The 8,276-nt window shown below is 44.0% G+C and overlaps 1 protein-coding gene across 1 annotated transcript in view; it reads right to left on the reverse strand.

The window, feature by feature from the left end:
- Window positions 1-8,276, reverse strand: part of LOC149457148 (lymphocyte antigen 6E-like) — a 39,213-nt gene that overhangs the window by 21,808 nt on the left and 9,129 nt on the right. The gene's annotated exons all lie outside the window — the stretch shown is intronic.

Genomic DNA, 8,276 nt, shown 5'->3' on the forward strand with positions numbered 1-8,276 from the left:
GAGTAACAATTCTGTGTCCCTCAGTAACAATTCTGTGTCCCTCAGTAACAATTCTGTGTCCCTCAGTAACAATTCTGTGTCCCTCAGTAACAATTCTGTGTCCCTCAGTAACAATTCTGTGTCCCTCAGTAACAATTCTGTGTCTGTCCCTAAGTAACAATTCTGTGTCTGTCCCTGAGTAACAATTCTGTGTCTGTCCCTGAGTAACAATTCTGTGTCTGTCCCTGAGTAACATTTCTGTGTCTGTCCCTGAGTAACAATTCTGTGTCCCTCAGTAACAATACTGTGTCCCTCAGTAACAATTCTGTGTCTGTCCCTCAGTAACAATTCTGTGTCTGTCCCTGAGTAACAATTCTGTGTCTGTCCCTGAGTAACAATTCTGTGTCTGTCCCTGAGTAACAATTCTGTGTCTGTCCCTGAGTAACAATTCTGTGTCCCTCAGTAACAATTCTGTGTCTGTCCTTCAGTAACAATTCTGTGTCTGTCCCTGAGTAACAATTCTGTGTCTGTCCCTGAGTAACAATTCTGTGTCCCTAAGTAACGGTTCTGTGTCCCTAAGTAACGGTTCTGTGTCCCTAAGTAACGGTTCTGTGTCCCTAACTCTGTCCCTCAATACAGACAGGTCTGCCTCTCTTGAATGACTGGAGGCTAATGGAGAATTCTAAAATGGCCGCAATTTATAGCTCGACCATTACACAGTGCTGGCTGGCTGGCTGCTGATTGGCTAATGCGATCACATGTCATGAATGAATGCATTATGGGTCAGCGCGCCTTGTCTGCGCGCCTTCCCAGAGATCCCCGCTCCGTCGCCACACATGTTGCCGCCATTTTAGGAAAAATTTCGAAATTTTCCTAATATTCGAAACGAATTCCACTTCGCCAAGTTCGATTCGCTCATCTCTAATAGGGAGACCTCAACTATGAGAGACAAAATGTGAAAACAAATCCAGACAATCACATTGGCTGATCTGGAAAGAATTTATTTGCAAATTATGGTGGAAAATAAGTATTTGGTCACCTACAAACAAGCAAGTTTTCTGGCTCTCACAGACCTGGACCTTCCTCTTTAAGAGGCTCCTCTGTCCTGCACTCATTACCTGTATCAATGGCACCTGTTTGAACTTGTTATCAGTATAAAAGACACCTGTCCACAACCTCAAACAGTCACACTCCAAACTCCACTATGGTGAAGACCAAAGAGCTGTCGAAAGACACCAGAAAAAAAAACTGTAGACCTGTACAAGGCTGGGAAGACTGAATCTGCAATAGGCAAGCAGCTTGGTGTGAACAAATCAACTGTGGGAGCAATAATTAGAAAATGGAAGACATACAAGACCACTGATAATCTCCCTCGATCTGGGGCTCCACGCAAGATCTCATCCCGTGGGGTCAAAATGATCACAAGAATGGTGAGCAAAAATCCCAGGACCACACAGGGGACCTAGTGAATGACCTGCAGAGAGCTGGGACCAACCTAACAAAGGCTACCATCAGTAACACACTACGCCGCCAGGGACTCAGATCCTGCAGTGCCAGACATGTCCTCCTGCTTAAGCCAGTACATGTCCGGCCCGTCTGAAGTTTGCTAGAGAGCATTTGGATGATCCAGAAGAGGATTGGGAGAATGTCATATGGTCAGATGAAACCAAAATAGAACTGTTTGGTAGAAACACAACTCGTCGTGTTTGGAGGAGAGAGAATGCTGAGTTGCATCCAAAGAACACCATACCTACTGTGAAGCATGGGGGTGGCAACATCATGGTTTGGGGCTGTTTCTCCGCAAAGGGACCAGGACGACTGATCCATGTACAGGACAGAATGAATGGGGCCATGTATCGTGAGATTTTGAGTGCAAACCTCCTTCCATCAGCAAGGGCATTGAAGACGAAACGTGGCTGGGTCTTCCAACATGACAATGATCCCAAACATACCGCCCGGGCAACGAAGGAGTGGCTTCGTAAGAAGCATTTCAAGGTCCTGGAGTGGCCTAGCCAGTCTCCAGATCTCAACCCCATAGAAAACCTTTGGAGGGAGTTGAAAGTCCGTGTTGCCCAGCGACAGCCCCAAAACATCATTGCTCTAGAGGAGATCTGCATGGAGGATGGGCCAACATACCAGCAACAGTGTGTGCCAACCTTGTGAAGACTTACAGGAAACGTCTGACCTCTGTCATTGCCAACAAAGGATATATAACAAAGTATTGACATGAACTTTTCATATTCACCAAATACTTATTTTCCACTATAATTTGTAAATAAATTCTTTCCAAATCAGCCAATGTGATTGTCTGGATTTGTTTTCTCATTTTGTCTCTCATAGTTGAGGTCTCCCTATGATGCCAATTACAGGCCTCTCTCATCTTTGTAAGTGGGAGAACTTGCACAATTGGTGGCTGACTAAATACTTTTTTGCCCCACTGTATATCAGACATTATTCACAAAGTCCATTCCCATTACATCTGCGAGAGGGCCGTTGCCATTTCCTCCCAGAACACGAGGTTATTTGACTTTAGATGGTCTTGTTGGAAAGAAATGTTTGTACTACATAATGTGAATATATAGGATTGAATTACAATATACATACGACCATGGATGATGGCGTATCAGCTAGATCTGATATCTTTTTGAATTTGTGCTCTGTTAACTCTTTACTCTTCTCATTTCCTTCGTTTATATTTCTTTCTTTTTTTTTACTCAATATTACCTGGGAGCCGGACTATATTCTGGTCTGTGCTCCTGGGATATTTGTGATGGCACTATGTGCATTATGTTGGTATTATATGCCTCTGCTGATTTGCTATGTCCAAGCATACCTAAGTTGGCGGATTAGGCCGAATACGCGAATGCTTTTTCAGGCTTATGAGCGTGCTATCATTGTTGTACTGTTTTGCTTGCACTCATTCTCTATTTTGATACATTTCTATTTTTATATATTTGTTAGAATTCAATAAAAAAGATTTGAAAAGAAATTGATGCCACATTACCATTAATATCTTTAACAGTATAAAGAAAAAAAAAATAAAATATTGATTTTAGATTCCATCGGCCATAGGATATAGAGTTATAGTATAGAACAGGGCTTTAAAATTCCACACGCCCGCTCGCCAAATGCGAGGGGAAATCCCTTTGTTGCGAGCACAGATGGAGCGGGTGGCTTACAATGGAGCAAGTGGCTTGCAATGCGATCCCCAGGCCTCGGGGATCGATTTGCGCTCCACTAGCTCTCCAAGCCTTGTTTTGAAGCCGACTTCCGGTTTCCGACTTCCGGCTTCTTCTTCGGCACCGCCATTACACTGGCAGCGATGCTGAGGGGACAGGTGCAGGAGAGGTCCGCTGTCCTCCGCTGAGAGGAGACATGAGGAGAGGCCTGCTCTCCACCGCCACGGGGGACACGAGGAGAGGCCTGCTCTCCACCACCGCGGGGGACATGAGGAGAGGCCCGCTCTCCACCGCCGTGGGGGACACAAGGAGAAGCCCACTCTCCACAGCCTCATTGGACACGAGGAGAGGCCCGCTGTCCACCGCCTTGGGGGACATGAGGAGAGGCCCGTTCTCCACAGCCTTGGGTAACACAAGGAGAGGCCCGCTCTCCACCGCCTTGGAGGACACAAGGAGAGGCCTGCTCTCCATTGCCGTGAGGGACACAAGGAGAGGCCTGCTCTCCACCGTCTTGGGGGACACAAGGAGAAGCCTGCTCTCCAGCACCTTGGGGGACACGAGGAGAGGCCTGCTCTTCACTGCCTTGGGGGATGAAAGGAGAGGCCCGCTCTCCACAGCATTGGTTGATATGAGGAGAGGCCCATTCTATGCAGCCTTGGGGGACACGAGGAGAGGCCTGCTCTCCACAGCCTTGGGGGACACGAGGAGAGGCCCTTTCTACACAGCCTTGGGGGACACGAGGAGAGGCCTGCTCTCCATCGCCTTGGGGGACACGAGGAGAGGCCCTTTCTACACAGCCTTGGGGGACACTAGGAGAGGCCTGCTCTCCACCGCCTTGGGAGACATGAGGAGAGGCACGCTCTACACTGCCTTGGGGGACACGAGGAGAGGCCCGCTCTACACCGCCTTGGGGGACACGAGGAGAGGCCCGCTCTACACCGCCTTGGGGGACACGAGGAGAGGCCCGCTCTACACCGCCTTGGGGACACTTGAAGGAGAGACCCGCCAATGGTGCACATCCCTACACCTGTCAGCTTAAGGTAAATTACATTTTTTGTGCTGCACTCTGGGGACAAAATGATTTCAAAAAGAGTAAAAAAAAACCCCACCAACAACATTAAAAAAAAAACAACCATGCCATTTTAGTGCTGCTCTCTGGGGCCTAAATATTTAAAAAAGTAAAAAAGAAAAAAAAACAAAGCACAGCACACCTATGCACAATCAGCTACAAATTTCATTTAAAATATAAAAATATATTTTCAATAAAATTGGTAGCTGACTATGTATAGGAACCCATGTGCTGAAGAAGTACTAACTACTTATTGGCAAAAAAAGTAAAAAAAGAACATATCCTCATATGGTAGTGGTGAAAATTATCAGTGCCCTCCCAGTTTTGACTGTGGTGTCTTATCTGCACCCTGTTTTTTTTAGAGTCGCCATTGGTCCCTAACAATTGTAATGTGTGGACAGACCCACCAAGCAAGCAGCCATGCTCTGCCCTGCAGAAACAAGCTCCTGAAGGGCAGCCCAGCCAGCAGACACACAGAGCGCCCAGAGGAGACTTCAAGCAGACCAGCCTTCAATCAGGTCAGCCTTTAATCTGAACTGCCGTTAATCTGAACTGCCATTAATCTAAACTGCTTTTAATCGGAACTGCCATTAATCAGAACTGCCGTTAATCTGAAGTGGCATTAATCAGAACTGCCGTTAATCTGAAGTGGCATTAATCTGAACTGCCGTTGAGCTGAACTGCTGTTGAGCTGAACAACTGCCGTTAATCTGAACTGCCTTTAATCTGAACTGCCATTAATGTGAACTGCCATTGAGCTAAACTGCCATTGAGCTGAACTGCCATTGAGCTGAACTGCCATTGAGCTGAACTGCCTTGTTTAATCTGAACTGCCTTTAATCTGAACTGCTGTTGAGCTGACCTGCTGTTGAGTTGACCTGCCCTTGAGCTGACCTGCCATTGAGCTGAACTACCTTTAATCTGAACTACCGTTAATGTGAACTGCCGTTAATGTGAACTGCCTTTAATGTGAACTGCTGTTGAGCTGAACTGCCGTTAATCTGAACTGCCGTTAATCTGAACTGCCTTGTTTAATACGAACTGCCTTGTTTAACCTGACCTTCCGTTGAGCTGACCTGCCGTTAATCTGAACTGCCGTTAAACTGAACTGCCATTAATCTGAACTGCCATTAATCTGAACTGCCATTAATCTGAACTGCCGTTAATCTGAACTGCCTTTAATCTCAACTGCCGTTAAACTAAACTGCCGTTAATCTGAACTGCCGTTAATCTGATCTGCCATTAAAATGAACTGCCATTAATCGTAACTGCCGTTAATCTGAACTGCCTTTAATCTGAACTGCCGTTAAACTAAACTGCCGTTAATCTGAACTGCTGTTAATCTGATCTGCCGTTAAACTGAACTGCCGCTCAGATGACCTGCCGTTAATCTGCCTTCAAGCAGACCAGCCTTTTAAGCAGGCCATCATTCAGACCAGCCAGCAGACCAGCCTTTAACCATTAGCCGCCCAGCCTATAGCCGTTTGACGGCCGCAAAAATGCTCTAGCTTTCCGGGTGCACGCCATTTGGCGTCCTCCCACACATGCGCAGTTCGCGCGGTTGCAGAACTGCGCAGCGGCGCGATCTGTCACCGGCCGTGTACCTCGGACACGGCCGCTGACAGATCTGAGTACCGGCCCCCGTTGCCGGTACCATGTGACCTGCTGTGACCAATCACAGCAGGTCACATGACAGTTGTATACAATGGATGGCTTCATTCATGCCATCCATTGTATACTAGTGCCTAGCTGTGAATGGTCACAGCAGGTCACATGCACATGTCATGTGATCAGCTGTGGCCAAATCACAGCTAAGCACAAAAAAAAAACCAAAAAAAAAAACCCTGAATGAATCGATGTCATTCAGGTAAATGCTTGCTTATAGCAAAGTAATTCTTTGCTATAAGCAAATTGTGTAAAAAAAAAAAAATACTGATCACTTCCCCAAAGTAGTACAATGTTACTTTGGTAACATTGTACTACTTTGGTCATAGTAAAATATGAAAAAAAAATCTTTAAAAAAATTTAATAAAAAATTAAAAATAATAAAAAAATAAAAATATATATATATATAATTTTTTTTCATACTGTCACCAGTCAGTGTCCCTGTTCACCACCATGCCAGTTATATGATGACGCTGTACTGCACTGGTGACAGTATGTAAAAAAAAAATAGTGAAATTTTTTTAATTTTTTCATTTTCCGAAAAATTATGACAAAAAAAATACAACTTCAAAAAACTCGCCATGCCTCTTATGAAGTACGTCGGACTGTCTACTCTGCAAAAAGGGGTCATTTGGGGGATATCTGTACTGTTCTGACATTTGGGGGATATCTGTACTGTCCTGACATTTGGGGGATATCTGTACTGTCCTGACATTTTGGGGGATATCTGTACTGTTCTGACATTTGGGGGGATATCTGTCCTGTCCTGACATTGGGGGGATATCTGTACTATTCTGACATTTGGGGGATATCTGTACTGTCCTGACATTTGGGGGATATCTGTACTGTCCTGACATTTGGGGGATATCTGTACTGTTCTGACATTCTTGGACCTCAAGAAATTAGATTGTCTGTCAGTACTTCAGGATTGATCAATACTCAGATCTATACCATAGTTTGTGAACTCTATAACTTTCCTACAGACTAAATAATACATCCTAATTGGGTTATTTTCACCAAAGACATGTAGCAGAATACATCTCGGCCTAAATTTATGAAGAACAATTATATATTTGTAAACTTTTATAACAGAAACAAAGAAAAACGTGTTTTTTTTTCAAAATTTTCTGTCTTTTTTTGTTAATTTAGCAAAAAATAAAAACCCCAGCGGTGATTAAATACCACCAAAAGAAAGCTCTAGTTGTGTGAAGAAAATGATAAAATTTTATTTTGGGTACAATGTTGTATGACCGCGCAATTGTCATTCAAAGTGTGAGAGCGCTGAAACGTGAAAAATGGCCTGGGCAGGAAGGTGAAAAATTGCCCGGTATTGAAATGGTTAATCAGGCCATCAATCAGACCAGCCAGCAGACCAGATTTTATTTAGGCCATCAATCAGACCAGCCATCAATCAAACCAGCCAGCAGACCAGCGTTTAATAGGCTCAGCCAGCAGAAAGGCCTATAGGCAGCCAACACCGACCTTGACAGTGCAACTAGCATGATCACATGTCATGGAGGATCTTCCTCAGCCTGAGTCATCTGTGGTAGCCCAGACGTAATACAAAAAATTTCCCTAATTTCCAGTATCCAACCCATATCTCATGCCTGTGAGTTTTTCCTTATTTTTTGGTCTCCTTGTTTACACTGCAACATGAAACAGCAAATTAAGATTTTTTTTTTTTTTTTTTAAAGAAAAAGACCATCCTACTATTGTGGAGTCCCACTCGAACCTTATCGAAAAAGAGAATGAATCAATAGCTAATTCAGTTGCTAACAAATTATATATATTGTGATGAAGCGCTCAACTTATATAGTGTGTAAAATACCTTCTTACATCAAAATTATTGTGAAATTACCAAAATAAATAAATACTTAATTCCCTCTTAAATTCTAATAACCTATACAGATAACTAGTGCAAGATTCCCACACACAAATAAGCCCCCTAGTGGTAAACCGTGATAATTAACTGATAACACTTTATCTGTGCAAAGTGATAGATATATCCAATTGCATAAAATAAAACAGTTCAAAAACAATTCAAAAAAACTTGTGATGCCACACTGTGCAAAATAATAATAAGTGTTCAATACACAGTGATTATAACTTCACTCCATGCTGCAATTGTGCTCTTCGTGATACTCTGATGTGACTCCCCTGGATTTAGCCAAAATGCCCCCTCACCTTCCACATTCGACCCTTGCGGGTCACAAAGCTTTAAATATATAATATCTCTGCCAGGTTTTCATACTCCACTGACTCCACCGACTCAATTAAGATCCTCCTCCAAGCAATGAATTCCTCTCAGATCACTTTCCTCACAATACGGACTCAAACACAGGGCGCATATGCAAGACAAAGACAGACCTCCATAGTGCAACACT

This window comes from Staurois parvus, unplaced genomic scaffold (genome assembly GCF_062004578.1).
Source record: "Staurois parvus isolate SC_StPar_1 unplaced genomic scaffold, SC_StPar_1.0 ptg000333l, whole genome shotgun sequence".
In the NCBI taxonomy this organism is placed as follows: Eukaryota; Metazoa; Chordata; class Amphibia; order Anura; family Ranidae; genus Staurois; species Staurois parvus.